The sequence below is a fragment of the Oryctolagus cuniculus genome, chromosome 9 (genome assembly GCF_964237555.1).
Source record: "Oryctolagus cuniculus chromosome 9, mOryCun1.1, whole genome shotgun sequence".
NCBI lineage: Eukaryota > Metazoa > Chordata > Mammalia > Lagomorpha > Leporidae > Oryctolagus > Oryctolagus cuniculus.
Genome location: NC_091440.1, coordinates 13,300,065 through 13,317,860, shown reverse-complemented (window position 1 = coordinate 13,317,860; position 17,796 = coordinate 13,300,065). Strand labels below are relative to the sequence as shown.

The following is a 17,796-nucleotide window of genomic DNA, read 5'->3' as shown; positions in this document are numbered from 1 at the left end:
GTTACAGTGATCGGTACAAGTCATAATTGATCATAAAGATAGGATTAAGTGTCAAAGGGATCACATAAACAAGACCAGTGTCTGCTAATAATAATTGATAGAATTAAAAAGGAGAGAACGATCCAACATGGGAAGCAGGATACATAGTAGACTCATAGAATGGCAAATGCCCTAAACAGCACTCTGGCCTCAGAATCAGGCCTTAAGGCATTCGGATCTGGCTAAAAAGCCTATGAGAGTTCTCAGGCATGGAAAGCCAAGACACTGTGGCAAAAAAAATGACCTAAATGAAAGATCTCTGTGAGATCCCAGCAGAAAGATTGGGCCATCAAAGAAGGATGTATCTTTCTCTGAAGGAAGGAGAGAACTTCCACTTTGATCATGGCCTTGTCTAAATAAGGTCAGAGTATGTGAACTCAAGAGGCTTCCATAGCCCTGGCAGCTCATGACAAGAGTCTCAAGTGATTACTAATGTCATAAATAAGAATATCAATTGTTAAATAAACAACGGGAGTCACTGTGCATTTACTCCCCATGTAGGATCTCTGTCCTTTATGTGTTGTACTATGCGAATTAATGGTAAAACTAGTCTTCAAACAGTACTTTATACTTTGTGTGTCTGTGTGGGTGCTATCTGTTGAAATCTTTACTTTGTATATACTAAGTTGATCTGTATATAAAGATAATTAAAAATGAATCTTAATGAAGAATAGGAAGGGAGAGGGAGTAGGAGATGGGATGGTTTGCGGGTAGGAGGGTGGTTATTGGGGGAAAAACCATTTTAAAGCAAAAGTTGTACTATTGAAATTTATATTTATTAAAGAAAAGTTTTAAAAAAATTTAAAAATTAGATTTCCATTGTACAACAGATCTCTAGAACTTCTCATTTTGAGTTTTTGTGTATTTGGCAAAGCTCTTGAGTCTTTATAGTATACTTGAAGATGATTTCTCCTTTTTAAAAATATTTATATATTTTCATCTATTCGAAAGGCAGAGCAACAGAGAGAGATGATTGGGTTCACTCTCCAGGTGCCCACAGATCTGGGCCAGGCTGAATCCAGGAGCCAGGAACTCCCTCCAGATCTCCCGTGTGGGTAGCAGGGGCCCAAGCACTTGAACCATCATCTCCTGCCTGCAAAGATGCGTTGCAGGGAGCTGGATCAGAAGCAGAGTAGCTAGTACTTGAATCCACACTGCAGTATGGGATGTGGGCATCCCAAGCAGTGGTTCAACCTGCTAAACCACAGTGCCTGCTCCCACGATGATTTTTATTTGGTATCACTTTTAAATAAGAACTTGGATGCATACAGATTATAGGTAAAAGGTTTTTCTTCATTAATTTAATATTATTATTCTATTCTCTCATTGAATCTCCTGTGTCTTTTGTGAAATATGATATTGATCTTATTTCCTTTATAAGATTCTTTGCTTTTGGAGGCTTCTAGAATGTTCTCATGTATCTGTTCTTACCATGTCACTGTCAAGTATCTGGGCATGGATTATCTTTACCTAAACTGTTTGGCCTCTAAGAGACCTTTGCTTGAAATGTTTTTGTATGTTTTAAATGCTGTGTCGTTTCTTTGCGCATGTTTTCTGTTTCCTCCTGATTCAGCCTTTTATGCTGACTCTGGGAATCCTCAGTTTGTTATAACAAACTTACTGGTTTTTTTTTTTTTTTTCCAGCTGTATTCATCCCACTTCTTATCTCATCTGTTGTGTTTTTTTATTTAATACTTCCTTCCACATACTCTGATTGCATGTTTTTAATGTTTTCTCTTATTGCTTCCATTAGTATAGCTTTTAATATATTTTATAACTTGAAGTTCATTTGTTCTAAAAATTCTGCTTTCATTGGTAATATTATTCAATTTTTTCTCTCTTTTATTGTGATTGTGTTCCAAGCATGTCTAATGATTTTTGGCCCCTGCACTTATGTTCCCCTGAAGGGTGTTAAGCTCCTTTGATCGTGTCAGATCAGGTAAGGGTGTGGGAGGGATGGAGAACCTTTGTTACCCACTCCTGTGTGCTCGAGGTCCCAGGCTAGCTGGGGACTTTCCTGCAAACTCATTCAGAGCAACAGGGTGGATGCTTGGTGCAGCAGGTGAGACCCACTTGAGATGCTTGCGTCCCATTTGCAGTCCAGCTTCCTGCTAATGCACATCCTGGGAGACAGCTGGGGATGGGTGGCTCAGGTAGTTAGGTCTTTGCCACCTACATGGGAGAGTTGCATTTGGACAGTGAACCACTGAATGGAAAATTTCTATCTCTGTCTCTACCTACCTTTCACATAAAATGAAAATTAACTAATTTTTTTTACAAAAGAAATATGCACTATGGAGAATGCTATCTCTTGTAGTGTGACTGTTGAGAGATCTCATGGAGATTTGGGATGGTTTATGATGAGCCATTCTGGAGTGGTTCCCTTTGGGTTGTGTACTTGGTATGGCCCTGTCGTTGAGGAAACGGTGATGTTTCTTTTCTTGACTTGTGACCATCTCCCCTTCCATTTTCTTGGTTTTCTTTTCTGGAAACCCTTTGATCTGGAAGTTCTGTTTCTTGTACATGTCTAGCATTAATCTTGTTTTCCTCTGCCTCTCTGTAACTCTGCATTTCAAATAAATAAAATAAATTCTTAAAGAATTCTTAGAATTGTGAAATAAAATTATTTGTCAGTAAATTATACTAGGGTACCTCTGTTAGTATTCACAAACTTTATTTTTAAGATCATTTTATATTGTGCAGTACTCTTTCACTCAGAATATTCTTTGAATCTTTATGCTATAATTGGCTTTTTCCATGGGCTGTCTCCTGGGTCTCTTAGTATTTCAGTCAGTATTGTCTCCTCTCCACTGTCACCCAGTGCGACCAGTCATGAGCATCTCTTCAAGGCTCATCCCTTGTTTTTTGCAAAATGGTTCTTTTTTTTTAAACTAGTTTATTTATTTGCCTTGTTTTGTTTTGTTTCTCCCAGAAACCTTTTATTTAAGGAATATAAACTTCATGCATTTCAGAAATACAACTTTAGGAATATAGTGATTCTTCCCACCATACCCACCCTCCTACCAGCACTCCCACTCTTCTTCCTCCTCCCTCTCCCAATCCGATTCTTATTTTTTACTAAGATCTATTTTCAATTAACTTTATACATGTAAGATTAACTCTGTACTAAGTAAAGGGATCAACATATAGTATGAAAAAGAAAAAAAAAAACTTCTCCTCAACAGTCAAGACAAGGGCTGTTCAAGTAATTGCATGGGAGCCGGTGCTGTGGTGTAGTGGGTAAAGCCGCCACCTGCAGTGCTGGCATCCCATATGGGCACCAGTTCAAGTCTCAGCTGCTTCCCTTCCAATCCAGCTCTCTGCCATGGCTTAGGAAAGCAGCGGAAAATGGCCCAGGTCTTTGGGCCCCTGCACCCATGTTGGAGACCCAGATGATTCTCTAGGCTCCTGGCCATTTGGAGAGTGAACCAGCAAATGGAAGACTTCTCTCTGTGTGCCTCTGCCTCTCTCTAACTCTGCCTTTCAAAGAAAAGAAATAAATATTTTTAAAAAGTCATTGCATCTCAAAGTGTGATTTTCACTTTAATAGATTACCCTTTAGGTGTACTCTTATTACTGCAGATCAGTGAGAACATATGGTATTTGTCCTTTTGGGACCGGCTTATTTCACTAAGTATAATATGTTGCAGCTGCATCCATTTTGTTGACAAATTGTGTTTCTGTTCTCTGTAATCTGAGGGGCAGTAGTGATGACGGGTGCTTGCTTGGTCTTAGGATCCATCTGTGGGAACTTACGATCCTCATTTCTGCAAATAGCCAGCAAGCAGTAGGTAAATGTCGTGTTAGACTCTCCATCGAGGGGCTGGTCCTGTTCTGATGAAAGACTGTGTGTCCGACAGACGTTGTGCTTGAGTTAGTCTTCTCATTTCGCTGCCTCACACTGCATGGGACTGAGCTCTCCAGGCAAAACAGAGATAACTCACCAGGTTCTGAAACAAGTGCTGTGGTGCCGCCGGCGCGGTTTTGTGGACGAGCCTAGTGATTCAGACTTGTTTAAAACAATTGGCCGCAAATGTCATGTGCGTTTGCTTCTGAACCGTGTAGCTCCATGTCCGACTTGCAGATGGACCACCGCGTTACCTGCGGTGGCGGAGTTGGTCCCAGGCCGTGGTGGTCCTGTCTCCACCGTGCTGAGAGCTTGGGTGCCTTGTGCCCACAGCCCAGCCTGAGTGGAAAGCAGCAGCTACCACATCTACAGTCGTCTGAGGTCCGCTCCACACCAGCCGCTGGAGTATTTTTAGGGGATGTGGATACCGTGGGCAAAGTCAGCAGTGGCAGTGAGCTTTTTAAAGTATGTACCCCTCTGATTTTGAACTTGGGCTTAATCTTCAGTGTATAAGTCCTTATCGTAGCTTGAAAGATGGTCAGTGTCTATGCCTCAGAAGTGAAGTGACAGTTCTCAGAATCAGGAGAGACACCGAGGTCTCTGGATTCCAAGTGATCACATTCATGTGTTCAGAGGAACAGGCTAGATGTGTTGCGCTCATAGATATTTTCGGTATCTTCTCTCCTTTAATTCTATTTTTTTTTTTTAAACAAAAGACTAACTTGGTATGGTCATTTCATCTGTCTTACTTGTAGAAAACTGAGTCTTGGAGAGACTTAAGAAATCTGCCCGGGAGCACATCGCTTGCTGACGGGTTGGAATTGTAGCCCGAGGTCCAGACCTCACAGCCCTCAGGCGAGCAGGTTCACGTCCGGGTGCCTGTCAGTGTGCAGAGCCCCTGCTTCTGAGACGTGACCACGATGACTGCTCAGCGAGTCACTCAGCACTCAGTCCACTGCTTGTAGCCAAAGCCTTCGGATTCTGAGCGCTCTTGTCCCCTCTCCTCTTCCCTCCTCTAGCTGGGCCATCACTCCCGCCTTCCTCTTTCCCTTCCTCTTTCTCTTCATCCTCTTTCCCCTTCCCGCTTATCCCCTCCCCCGATCTCCTCCCAGCGATGCCTCCTGGTTGGGTTGGGCCTCCCAGAGATTTCAGTCCATAAATACTCCCTGCACGGAGTACTGTGAGGAGTGCAAAACCCGCTCCTCAGAGTTGCTGTGCAGAGTCAAAGCTGTGAGGCGAGCGCTGGCCACCTTCAGGGCCTCAGGGAAGCTTAAGTGTCACAGGGCACAGGTCACAGTCCCTTGTTACTTTCTCGTAGCACTTGCACCACCACAGAAATTAAATCACTTGGGAGGAGTGATTTGCTGCTTGCCACCTCTCTAGACACAGTTTTGTGGGAGCAGGAGCCTGTCAGTGTCAACCACTGAGGGTCCTCCGTGTCCTCACCCACTGGGGTGGCTGTAACAGAACACCTCAGGCCGGTGGCTTCCTCATGGTCCAGGGGACGGAGAAGATCAACGTCAGTGCGCTGGCAGATCTCGGTGTTTGGTGAAGGCCTGCTTCCCACTTAACAGGCAGCCATGTCTTCCCTGTGGGCCTGCGTGGCAGAAGGAATGAGACAGTTCTCTGGGGTCTTTTAGGAAACATTTATTTATTTGAAATGCAGGGGGTGGGGGTATCTTCCATCCACTGGTTTGCTCCCCAAATGCCTGCAGCAGCTGAGGCTGAACCCGGTTGAAGCCGGGAACCTGGAACCTGCTTGGATCTCCCACATGGGTGGCAGGGACCCAACTACTTGAGCTGTCATCTGCTCCTTCCCGGGGTGCACTTTAGCAGGTAGCCAAATTGAAAGCAGAGCTAAAAGTGGAACCCAAGTACTCCGATCATGGAATCTAAGCAGCCCAAGCAGCATCTTAACCCCTATGCTGAAAGGCCCCTGCCTTGTGTTAATTTTTTAAGCTTATTTTTATTTATTTAACAAGCAGAGTGGCATGCAGAAGGAAAGACAGAGAAAAAAATCTATCTGTTGGTGACCAGGATGATTGGGGTTGGGCCAGGTGAAAGCCAAGAGCCAATAACTCCATTATGATCAGCCACATAGGTGGCAGGAGTCCAAGTACTTGGGCCATCTTCCACTTCCTTCCCAGGCACATTAGCAGAGAGCTGGATTGCAAGCAGAGCAGCTGAGGATGCCAGCATTATAGGCAGTGCTTAACCTGCTGCACCACAGTGCTGCCCCCTGGGGTCCCCTTTATAAAGACACTAATCCCACTTCTGAATATGGCACCCTCATGACTTAATCACCCCAAACACCCTTACCTCTGAATACCTGCTGTCATGTTAGGATCTCACCCTGTGAATTTCGGGAGACACACACATTCGGTTGCTAGCACTTGGTTAGCCTAGTGACTCCTCATAGTGGGCACATACATCCGTTGGCTGGATTGGTGGATGAATTGATAGAGTAATAAATGAATGAGAAGGCATTGTTCTTTTCATTCCATTTCATCTTTTGTGTGAACTGTTGCAGTAGCCTCCTAACTGTTCCATCATTTGCACCACCCTGCACCCTTAATTTTATCTCCGAAGGATATCTGGCCTTACTTCCTCATGTTTTGACAGACGCCTGTGACTTTCACCTGCTATTTTATAAAGTTTAACTTGTTAGGCACTCAGCATGGAGCTCCCACCAACCTTTCCCGCCCCGTTTTCTGTCTTCCCTCCTTTGTACTGTGCACACCAGCTAAATGGCGTTGCTCACCACTGCTGCTCGCTCCTGTGCCATTTCAGGTCTCTCTGGATCCATCTGTGACGACAGTTCGGGCTGCAGCGTCCTTTCTTCCCTCTGCCTGGCACACGTCTGCTGAGCCAGCGAGGGGAGCTTCAGGGCTGCCCTTGGATAACTGCTCGGGGAAGCTGCACCCCAGCCAGAGTCAGCCCCTCCTTCCTTTGCACTCGCAGGTGACTTTGCACTTGCAGGTGACGTGGAACACTTGTTATCTGGGATGGAAATGGTGTACCTGATTCACCACTCTCTCACCTTTGGAACTTCAGCAGCATGGAGTAGTGAAAAGAATGTTCTCCGACACCAAAGCGAGCTGACAGTGATACAAACGTTAGTCCGCCACATGCCGGTCGCTTCAGTTATTCTTTATTTTTTTTTTAAGATGTATTTAGTTATACGAAAGGCAGAGTTTCAAAGAGGGATGCTGGTTCACTCCCCAGATGGCTACAACGGCCGGGGCTGGGCCAGGCTGAAGCCGGGGGACTAGGAGCTTCCTCCAGGTCTCCCTCATGGTTGGCAGGGACCCAAGCACTTGGGCCATCTTCTGCTGCTTCCCCAGGCCATTGGTAGCAAGCTGGATCAAAAGAGGAACAGCTGGGTCACAAGCTGGCACCCATATAGGATGCAGGTATTGCAGATAGTGGCTTTACCTGCTATGCCACAACACCGGCCGCTGCTCCAGTTACTCTTTTGTACCAATCACTGGTGCCACCTGTCTGTCTTTTCCCTTTCTCTTCCCTCTTTCCATCTCAAATCTGTTACTGGTGACAAAACTACAAAAATTGAATTTCAAGTGTGAATTCAATGATATATTTCAAGCACTGAACTGTTGCACCTTTATAAAATCATTCCCAGGGTCTTACTCAGAGAGCTTGTATAACCCATTCATTCTTGTAGTCTCAGAACATCTCATTTTCTCAATGAAAACAGTTCAGTTCAGTATCTGGGTGTCTGCTGCTGTGTGTGCAGCAGGCAGCCGGCACTCAGCACGTGCGCCCTTCGCTCTGGCACCGCCAGTCCTCAGGATCACTGTTTGAGGAAACAGGCCCAGAAACCCTGTAAGCTGGTGAACCAGACCACAGCGTCAGGAGAGAGGTAGCAAGAAGAAACGGCCTCTCCTCCTCAGTCTGGGGAGTGGTGAGGAGGAGGTTGCTCGCCTGTGTCTTCAAGACACTAGGACTGCTCCAGCTCAGAGTAGCACGCAGTGCTCCTTGCCCGCAGAGCTCATTAGTTAACTGTGAAAAAGAGACGCAAGCTTTTAACACAGCAGAGATGTCTTCAGCAGTCTCAGTGGCTGCAGCATCGTGAGGGGACAGATTTCATGCACCCTGCTCAGAAGGGTCTAGGCTGTCACCAGAAGTTTACATGAAGCCGCGCCATCAGTGGTTTCATTGAGTGAGGAAGACAACGTAGTTGATTTCAACTAGAGTTTTCTGAGCCTCGGCATTTTTGATTTTTTGGCTGCATAGTTCTTGGTCGTGAGGGGCTGTTCTGGGCACTGCAGATTTTTGAACAGCTACCTTGGCTTCTACCCAGCGGCCCCGCCCCTAGTCATGACGACTAAAAATGTCTCCAGATGTTGCCAAATGACACTCTGAGGGCATAACCACCCCTAGTGGGGACTGGGACATGCCCGGTGCTGGGTGGTGAGGAACCCTGGAAAGAGTTGGCCCCCACGCTCGAGGGGCTCAGGGCTGTGAGGCTCTTGAGATCTGACAGGGAGAGTATTTCTAGTAGGTGACTGAAATAGCTTTGGTCGGGCTGTTAGTAAAAATTTGTTTCAAAGAAGTTTAACATCTGTTTTCATTTCTGCTTTTCTAAGTTGCCTTGCTACTCAATTCCTTTATTTTAGCTGCCTTCCTCTTAGGACTTAAAATGTTTGAGTATGTCAAAATTTCCAGCCTAGTGGGAAATATGCTTGTTCAGACAGAAATAAAAATAATAACTGTTAGGACTGAGATGGAATGAGCAGTTAGTTAAGTCAGACCCAGGTGACAGCACAGGAGAGAGTGTGACTGTGAAGGGAGCTAGAAGTCTGGTTGTGCTCAACATTCACTTCCTGTTCTTGTTTATCATTGGAAAGTTGCACCTTATGTAAGATTTTAGATTCAGATCATTGTATTTTTCTAAGAAAAAAATTCAAAATGCTAGCTATGTCTTGGTAACCATAGCAAAATATTCAACACACACACAAATCTCATACCTCTCCCTTAAGATACCACTTATTTACTTGCCTAACATTTAATATTGGCTTCTCAGAGCTAAGATTCAGAGGGTAACTTTGGTCTGTGTTGTTTTCAGTTGTCATCCCAGCTGAAATGAGGACAGCTGTGGTTCATGGTGGGCACTTAATATTTGTTGTGTTAAGAAATACCCAGGACAAGAAGATGTTCATTAATATGTTGAGTATTTTGTACCCCAGAGTCTCCTATTGTAGATATGCCAGATTTAAATGAATATTTGCAACAGTGTTGCAAGAGTAAGTGAAGTATTGCTGTGTTCTCTGTGAGAAAGCAGAGGTTCTCAGAATTGAGTCACTGGGTGACAGCTACTGAAGTGGCCAGTGAGCCTAAGTAGAAATCGATGCCTGTCTGACTCCTAGCCCATAAGAGAAAATCTAAGAGAAAAATCGAGTTAGTGGTCATCTGTTCACTATGCTAGAAATTAAAGTGTGTATTTACTTGTTAAATGGAGGTTTCCTGTGTGTATTTTCAACCACAGAGACACAAATGTTGGTTAAAGTAGATGTTAGTGTCCAGAGACAACCGTTGTATGGCATTCAAATGCTCCTGCTAAAACGAGACTTGCTGGCTAAGTGACACTCCCTTCATTAGCTGTTCCTTCAATTTAATTTAGCACACAGAGGAAACCTCCTGTTTCTCTTCAGTGGCTCTTCAGTACTGCCACTAGGGTTTATACATAATAACATTTTAATGTGGTTTCAGGCTTACAAGAAAGTTGCAAGAATAAGACAAAGAACTCCCTGTATCCTAAACCCAGATGCCCCAATTATGAACATTTCTACATTTGCTTTATCATTTTATATATATATATATATACACACACACACACACACACGGTGTTTTCTCTGAATCATTTGAGAACACATTGTGAATATAATGTCTTTTTACTCAGTATACTTATATCAGTGTGCATGCCTTTATTCATATTTGGTAATTGTCCAACTAATGGCCTTTCTAACAAAAATGAATAAAAACTTTTTAGTTTGGTCCAGTCCACTATTAACATCTTTCATTAGTTGTTGTGTTCTCTTACTGTGTAAACTGAGATGTCCCCGCCCTGCCTTTGGTGTTTCTGAAGAGTCTAAGCCAGATACTTTATAGAAGGGGGCACTTGCTTTGATGCTGTATACAATTAAGTCAAGCGTGAAGCAGTAAATAAAAAATACTTTGTTCCCTTTATTTCTTTTGATATAACATTTTAAAGCATTTAATTTTTAAAAATTTTAGTCACACAAGCAGAGAGAATAATAAATGTGCCTTAGGACCAGATCAACAGTTAACATTCTGTTCCCCAGCATTTTTAGTTGAAGTGTTCTGAGGCAGTTTCCAGACATACTTCATTCCATATTTCAGTAAGCTATAAAAAAACAACATTTCTTATATGAGTATCATATTGCCTTACCTAAAACTTATTTATAATTCTTTAATATTATATACTATGAAACTGTACTCACATTTCTCCTGTTACCTTGAAAATGCCTTTTTACATTTGATTTTGCATTTAATTGTGACATCTGTGCAGCAGTGGTGGCGACAACTGTAGCTTCGTCTTCTTGTTCTTCTTATTAGATGTTCCTTCCACCCTTTTGGAAGAGTGTTTTACTAAGTTGGTAGGATGGCTACATTAGATTGAGCAAGGCGGTGCTTTGTCAACCAGGCTTCTCCCAGTGTGCGTACCCCTCAGGCAGAGGTGGGGGAGCTGAGTGCTCCGTTCTGTCAACGCCCTTGCATCCAGAGTTCTGGATGTGACTTAGGCTGCACCAATCAGAGGCCCGTGCGTAGGTCTTGGATTGAGTCTGAGTGGAGCCGAGCTGGTGCTGTGTGAGATTCCTCTCTCTGCTGCTGCAGTTCTGCAGGCCTTCAGGTCTCCGGGCCTCTCAGTTCCTCGTCCCCACGCTCTGCTGAGATGGTTTCCTGTGGAGCTCACGCCTGGTGTCAGGACTTCAATATTAGGACTTCTTGGTAGACCAGTCTTGGGTGTTGGTCTAGGAGCCTTGCTCCTGGAGGCACAACCTGGATCTGTGCTCATCTTTTTCTGCCCAAAATAGCTTGAGAGGTTTCTGTTATCTGTAACTGAACCTTAGCCGACAGAACTGATAATCAGAAGAATGTAACTTTTATATTTGACTTCAGATGTGTGTATAGGGAGCAGTATTCCAGGATCTGAAGCATTTGAACTGGGACATGGTTTTCACTGCAGTCCTTGTCAGCAGATCACTTTACTCAGAGAGCCTTGAGTGTGCCTGTTTATGAAACTCCGCTGATGAACTCTGGGTTATAACCGTTCTTTGCTGGTGATTGTCACCATCATCCACCTTCTTCAGGGTTTCCTGAAGGCCCATTGAGACTCCCTTCACATGTGATCTTGGGACAGGGAGATGGCCGCTGTGTGTCCTGTTCTCATATGATTGGGTCGCCGCAGTTAACTGACTAGTGATAGAGACTAGTAGCCCCTTCTGTCTTCCAATTCTTTCTGAATCCTGTCCTGAATTTCTGCCTGCACTCCAAAGTAATCAGAGTTTGGGGATGAGTTACAGACTATGTTTATCCAAAAAAAAAAAAAAACAAAAAAAAACAATGTATTATAGAAAGTATCAAACATGCACAAACATGGAAGGAATAGTGTAACTACTGCCATGTACCCGTCACTGGGTCAACATTTTGTCCAAAAAACAAACTTCAAATAATTTGACAGCCGAGCCCCTAGTGAGACACTTTCCTATACTTTTCCTTTTACTGTTTGCTCTCTGAATTCTGCATGACCAAGGCTTACAGTATCTGGTAACTTTGCACCTCTCTCCACCGGATTACTCCTTAAATGGCTGCAGCAGTCAGACCTGGGCCAGGTGGAAGCCAAACCTGGAACTCTATCCGGGTCTCCCATGTGGGCTACAGGGGCTCATATATTTGGGCCATCCTGCACTGCCTTCCCAGGCATATTAGCAGGGAGTTGGATTGGAAGCAGAGCAACTGGGACTTGAACCAGTGTTCTGATAAGGGATGCTGGAATGCCACCATTGCAGGTGGCGGCTTATCACCCTGTGCCACAACGCTGGCCCCAGGACTGCTTCCATTTCTTGTCATGGGGGTGATAGGTCTGTGGGCTTGATGTCTTCCTCTTCCTGGGTGCTCTTTAAATAGAACCATTAACATTCAGTTCATGATGTTGTCCTTGGTTCCTTACAATAGGAAAAAGTGGGCAGTAATGCATAAAGTGCAAATATGTTCATTATTGTCTTGGATAATAATACCTGACAGGCCAGGACATGATAATATAGTTTAAAAACAAACAAACCAACCAACCTGAGTACAGATGGAAATCCTGTGTTTTCACTGTATATCACAAGAAAAGCAGATGTTTCACTCTTTGACTTGAGGGGAAATTTGTGGAGCTGCTGCTCTGAAGCTCTAAGAACTCACCAGTGTGTTACTTTTCTTAGAGTAGAATGCAGACCTTCCGTAGCCTCTGTGTAGTTTCATTCTGACCTACCTTTTTCTTCTCAAAGCCTGCATGAGAAAAGTCATCGTACAGGATAGGGAAACTAGAAATAAATATTCTCACACTCCAAGAAAACTGACAAAGGACAATGAAAAAGCATCTGAGTTCTTGTCTGGGATCACTGTGGCAGAGCCCATGTGGGACGGAAGGGGCTGGGGCTCCTGCCCTCCAGTGGCTTGCAGTTGAGTCACATAGATGTGAGCATGGTTAACAATGAGAAGTGACACAGTTGGTGTACAAATAAAGAGGCAGAGATGGCCCTCAAACATTTTTTAGTGTTTGTTTATTTTTTTTATTCATTTGAAAGGCAGGGTGACAGAGATAGAGAGAGATCTCCCATCTGCTGGTTGACTCCCCAAATGCCTGCAACAGCCAGGGCTGGGTCAGGCTGAAGCCAAGAGCCTGGGACTCCATCAGGTCTCCCACATGGGTGGCAGGGGCCCAAGCACTTTAGCCATCATCTGCTGTTTCCTAGGATACATTAGCAGGGAGCTAGATTGGAAGCAGAACAGCCAGGACTCAAGCCAGCACTCTGATAATGGGGTGTGCACATCACAAGTGGCAGCTTAACTGCTGTGCCACAAGGCCCGTCCTGGTCTTTAAAATTTTAATTGAACAAAAACCAAATCGTGCATTATTTTTCTCATGTATGTTACCCTCTTGCACAGTTTTCTTTTTTATAACATAGCTTTTATGTTGTTAATTTATTTGCCTTTTGAAAGGCAGAGAGACAGAGATGGGGGAAATCAGAGAAAGAGATCCCATCTGCTGGTTCTCTCCCCAAATGCCATCATAGCCAGGGTATGGCTAGGCCAGAGCCTGGCGGGAGCTCTGAACTCAGTTCAGGTCTCCCACACAGGTGGCGGATCCACGCACTTGATCTATAATCTGCTGCTTCCCAGGGTATGTACGAGCAGGAAGCTGGATTGAAATCGGGGTAGGCCAGCCTCAAATCAGGCACTCTGATATGGGGTGCAGGTGCCCCCAAATGACTGCTCAACTGCTGTGGTGAACACCACTCCACAGTTACTTCCTCCGACCAACTGGAACATTGCAGAGGTTTCTGTAAGTCTGAATATGCATCATGAGAGATAAATAAGTAGAAGTAGTCATACATTGCTTTTTCATTTGGAAGGAACTGGAAAAGCAAGTGGCATTCATATTATCAGCAGAAAACTTCCCTTTTTAGAAAAGAAATCCAGACTGATTGAAATGACATTCTAGTTCTTGATGTGTATGTTCCATATATCCCATGATAAATATTTTAGTGCTGAGCATGTATTAGTATCTATTGCTGCCTAACAGATTATGATGTGCAATAATATAAACTACATATCCACCAGACTTTAATAATGCAGATCATATGGTATCCTCAGGTAACACCAATGACCTGTAGGCAACACGTGTTTTTTCAGGATCGTCAGTGTTCAAGGTGCTGTGGTCAGAGCTGCTGAGAGTAGAATAGAAAGCTGTAGAAGTCGGTGTCTCTGCCCCAGTGGAGTTTGTGTTTTAGTTGTGGGAGACAAGAATAATGCACATGAAATAACACACCATGGGCTATATAATGGCTGATGAAGAACTTATATATTATCTGGCTCTGATTTCACCAACAAGAAGACTGAGGTCTAGAAAGGCTCAAAGACTGGACAGTGACATGGAGCTGGTTAGCATTCAAACCAGAAGCTGCCCGCAGGTCTCCAAGCCAGCAGGGCTTATGCCTCCTTTTTCTAGGATATTATATGTGTGAGTTAAAAGTACGTGGCGTAGACTGCAAGAGCCAACTCCACTGAGGAAAGGAAAGTGGTAGCTTCTCATCCTCAAAGAAGAATTAGAGGTGGAGGCAGATTAAGTGGGGGAAGCAGATTAATCTAACCAGTGAGAACCGAGTGTTTGTTCTGTTAAAGGGACGGAGACAAAACCAGCCAGACTAACTCAAAAGGCACATATTGGGCAATGCAGGGACTTGAAAGTGCAGGAGAGGAAGTTGAACTTGATGTGGTAGACCGCGGGGAACTGTTCTCTGTCCTTGTGCATGAAATGACAGAATGAAAGTGGGATTAAGGAAGATGCATTGATTCCCAGGAGAACTGGATAGTGTCTGCGTTTGGCTTTTCTTACTCGCTGTGCACTGGTTTTTTCACTCCAGCTTGGTCAAACACTGAAAAACCTAAACACGCTAGCTTACGTTGGCAGCCGCAGATGAAGCCTGGAATCCCTGCAGCTTGCTCCGTAAATGTGCCGCTCAGTTGCTGCTTGTCCAGCGTAGGAGGGTGGGGCACGGGGCTGGGAGTTCTGCACGTGCTCATTCAGGGTCCCTCCGTCAAAACAATCTACGGTCACTGTGGCAGGAGAAGAGCCGGATGGAACGTCTGTCGTTGCTCTCCAACGGCTTCAGCCTTGAAGTGACTTTTGTCAATCCCCTACCACCACCATCACCACCACACACAAACTCATTGGCCAGAAGTAGTCACATCCCCGCCAAGGAAACCCAAGGATATTTGGTGAGCAGTAGGAGCTCTTTGAGGGTGCTCTGAGAGGGGCAATATTTCCACTTGCTTGAGAGAGAAAATATGGCGATGAAGAGTACTGACCCTGGAGTAACTCTGCCAGAGTCCAGAGCCCAGCCCCTCCACTGAGCTTGCTGTGTGACCTTGCGCAGGCTGCTCAGCCTTACTGGACCACAGTTTTATGGTCTGTGAAATGGGAAAAGCCTCACAGAATTATGGTGAAGCGGAAATGAGCTTAAGTGTGTGTGATGTGCTTGGAGTGCTATGTTTCGTGATTGTATTTATTATTGCTGTTATTAATTTTTTTGAAGATTTATTTGTTTGAGAGGCAGAGTTATAGAGAGAGAGACAGAGAGACAGATAGAGATCTTCCATCCGCTGGTTCACTCCCCAGTTGGCTGCAATGGCCAGAACCAAGCCAATCCGAAGCCAGAAGCCGGGAGCTTCTTCCAGGTCTCCCACATGGGAACAGCGGCCCAAGCACTTGGGCCATCTTCTACTTTCCAAGGGCATCAACAGGAACTGGATCCCAAGAGGAGCAACCAGGACTTGAACTGACACCCATATGGGATGCCAGTGCCACAGGCGGATGCTTAACCTAGTACATCACAGTACCAGCCCCTGTTGTTACTGATTGTATCTGCTGGCTTCCAGTAGAGCATCCTAAAGGAAGGCAAAAATTTCTGCTTCTAGTTGAGGGGCCCAGAGAGAGGGGGGTTATAAGTGATTTAGGTGAGTGATACCGGCGTCTGGACCAGGATGATGATCCTGGGTAAGAAAAGATGGGCAAGAGAGCCCGCGGAGGAGACCCAGGCCAGGCTTTGCCATTGATGAAGGCTGTGGTTGAGAAGTGATGAGGTGCGGATGACTTAGAGGACGGAAGTGGAGTTTGCACAGAGCTCTGGAGTCTGTGCAAGGAAGGATATAACCTGAGGTTCAGATGGTGATGGATAGAGTCCAAGGCAGAGGAGGCCCCCGGAAGTGGAGGAGTAGCATCCAGGCAAGAGGGGCAAGCTGGAACCAGCTCTTGGTAAACTTAAATTTCAATAAATGCTAGTGTCTGAGTGTTCTGAGTCAGACCACAGACCCCAGGATCCAATGTTTTGGGTTAAATCCCAGCTCCAGGGGCCAGCATTGTGGCACTATGGGTTAAGCCAGTGCTTGAGACACCAGCATCCCATATTAGAGCACTATTTGAGCCCTGGCTGTTCCACTTGTGATCCAGCTTTCTGCTAATGAACCTGGGAAGGCAGTGGATGATCTCCAAATACTTGGGCCCTTGCCACCCACATGGGAGACCAGAATGAAGTTCCTGCCTCCTGGCTTCAGCCTGGTCTAGTCCTGGCTTTTGCAGCCTCTTCGGGGGAGTGAACCAGCACAAGCAGCTGGAATAAATTTCTCTCTCTCTCTGTCTCTCCTTCTTTTTCACTCTCCCTTTCGCATAAATAAATCTTCAAAAAAAAAAAAAAAAAAAAACCAACTTCGCTACACATGAGCTCAGTATTTCATTTCACTGGGAAATCAGATACTTCAGTAGGGCTTTAGAACAGTGTTGGTAATGGTACAGAACACGTGCTATTCAGCTAAATGGGCATTTGAGAACTTCCCACGTTGCAGGCTTTGTGCCAGGCTGTGCCTATATATCAGACGAGGTCCTTGCTGTGTAGCTCACAGCCTAGCTCAGTCTGTAATCCACCTATCGGTTGGGTTATTTAATGTGTTTAAGGAGTACATAGTCTGCTGTATAGAGTGACACAAGCCATCTCACACTTTTTCAGGGTCTACGTGATTCTGCTCTGTCTTCTTTATGGTGAGGATTCAGCATTAGAATTACACTCCTGACACGGCCTCTGTTTTACCAGTTACCTTTCCTGGAGTGAATGTTTCTTTAAAAAGCATGGAGCATGGCCGGCACCGTGGCTCACTTGGCTAATCCTCTGCCTGCGATGCCGGCACACCGGGCTCTGGTCCCGGTTGGGGTGCCAGATTCTGCCTGGTTGCTCCTCTTCCAGTCCAGCTCTCTGCCGTGGCCTGGCAGTGCAGTGGAGGATGGCCCAAGTGCTTGGGCCCTGCACCCGCATGGGAGATCAGGAGGAATCACCTGGCTTTTGGCTTTGGATCGGCGCAGCGCGCCAGCCATAGCAACCATTTGGGGGGTAAACCAACGGCAGGAAGACCTTTCTCTCTGTCTCTCTCTCTCTGTCTAACTCTGCCTGTCCAAAAGAAAAATCATGGAGCATACCATCTGCTCATTGTGGAAGGAAAACATTCCGGGCGGTGTGGTGGTGTGGACAAACCCGGAGCTCTTCAAGTATATGTGCTGCCATTTGCCACAGCGGACCTTTGTGCTGCCCAAGCTGGTCTACACCACCGCTGGACAGCCAGTGCTTTCTCACACGTTTCAGCTAAATGGCTTTGCTTTCAGAGAGTTTTTAAGTAAGCAGGTGATCCTTTCAGAAATAAAAAATGAAAGAATGGGCCAGCGCCGCAGCTCACTAGGCTAATCCTCCGCCTTGCGGCACACCGGATTCTAGTCCAGGTCAGGGCGCCGGATTCTGTCCCAGTTGCCCCTCTTCCAGGCCAGCTGTCTGCTGTGGCCAGGGAATGCAGTGGAGGATGGCCCAAGTGCTTGGGCCCTGCACCCCATGGGAGACCAGAAGAAGCACCTGGCTCCTGCCATCGGATCAGCGCAGTGCGCCGGCCACGGCGGCCATTGGAGGGTGCACCAACGGCAAAGGAAGACCTTTCTCTCTGTCTCTCTCTCTCACTGTCCACTCTGCCTGTCAAAGAAAAAAAAAAGAAAGAATGAAAGAAATAAATATGGCTGTTTTCCGTAAGGATCTTCCCTGGTGATTGTTCTAGCTCTCTGTTACTAT

The 17,796-nt window shown here is 45.4% G+C and overlaps 1 protein-coding gene and 1 long non-coding RNA gene across 4 annotated transcripts in view; one reads left to right on the top strand and one right to left on the bottom strand.

The window, feature by feature from the left end:
• The window catches only part of UBAC2 (UBA domain containing 2), a 191,779-nt gene that overhangs the window by 78,866 nt on the left and 95,117 nt on the right, over positions 1–17,796 (top strand). The window lies entirely within an intron of this gene.
• LOC138843758 (uncharacterized) lies at positions 10,071–10,798 on the bottom strand. Its single transcript, XR_011378720.1, has 2 exons — positions 10,369–10,798; positions 10,071–10,271 (listed from the first exon to the last, which is right to left on the bottom strand). It is a non-coding gene; the product is annotated as an uncharacterized lncRNA (long non-coding RNA).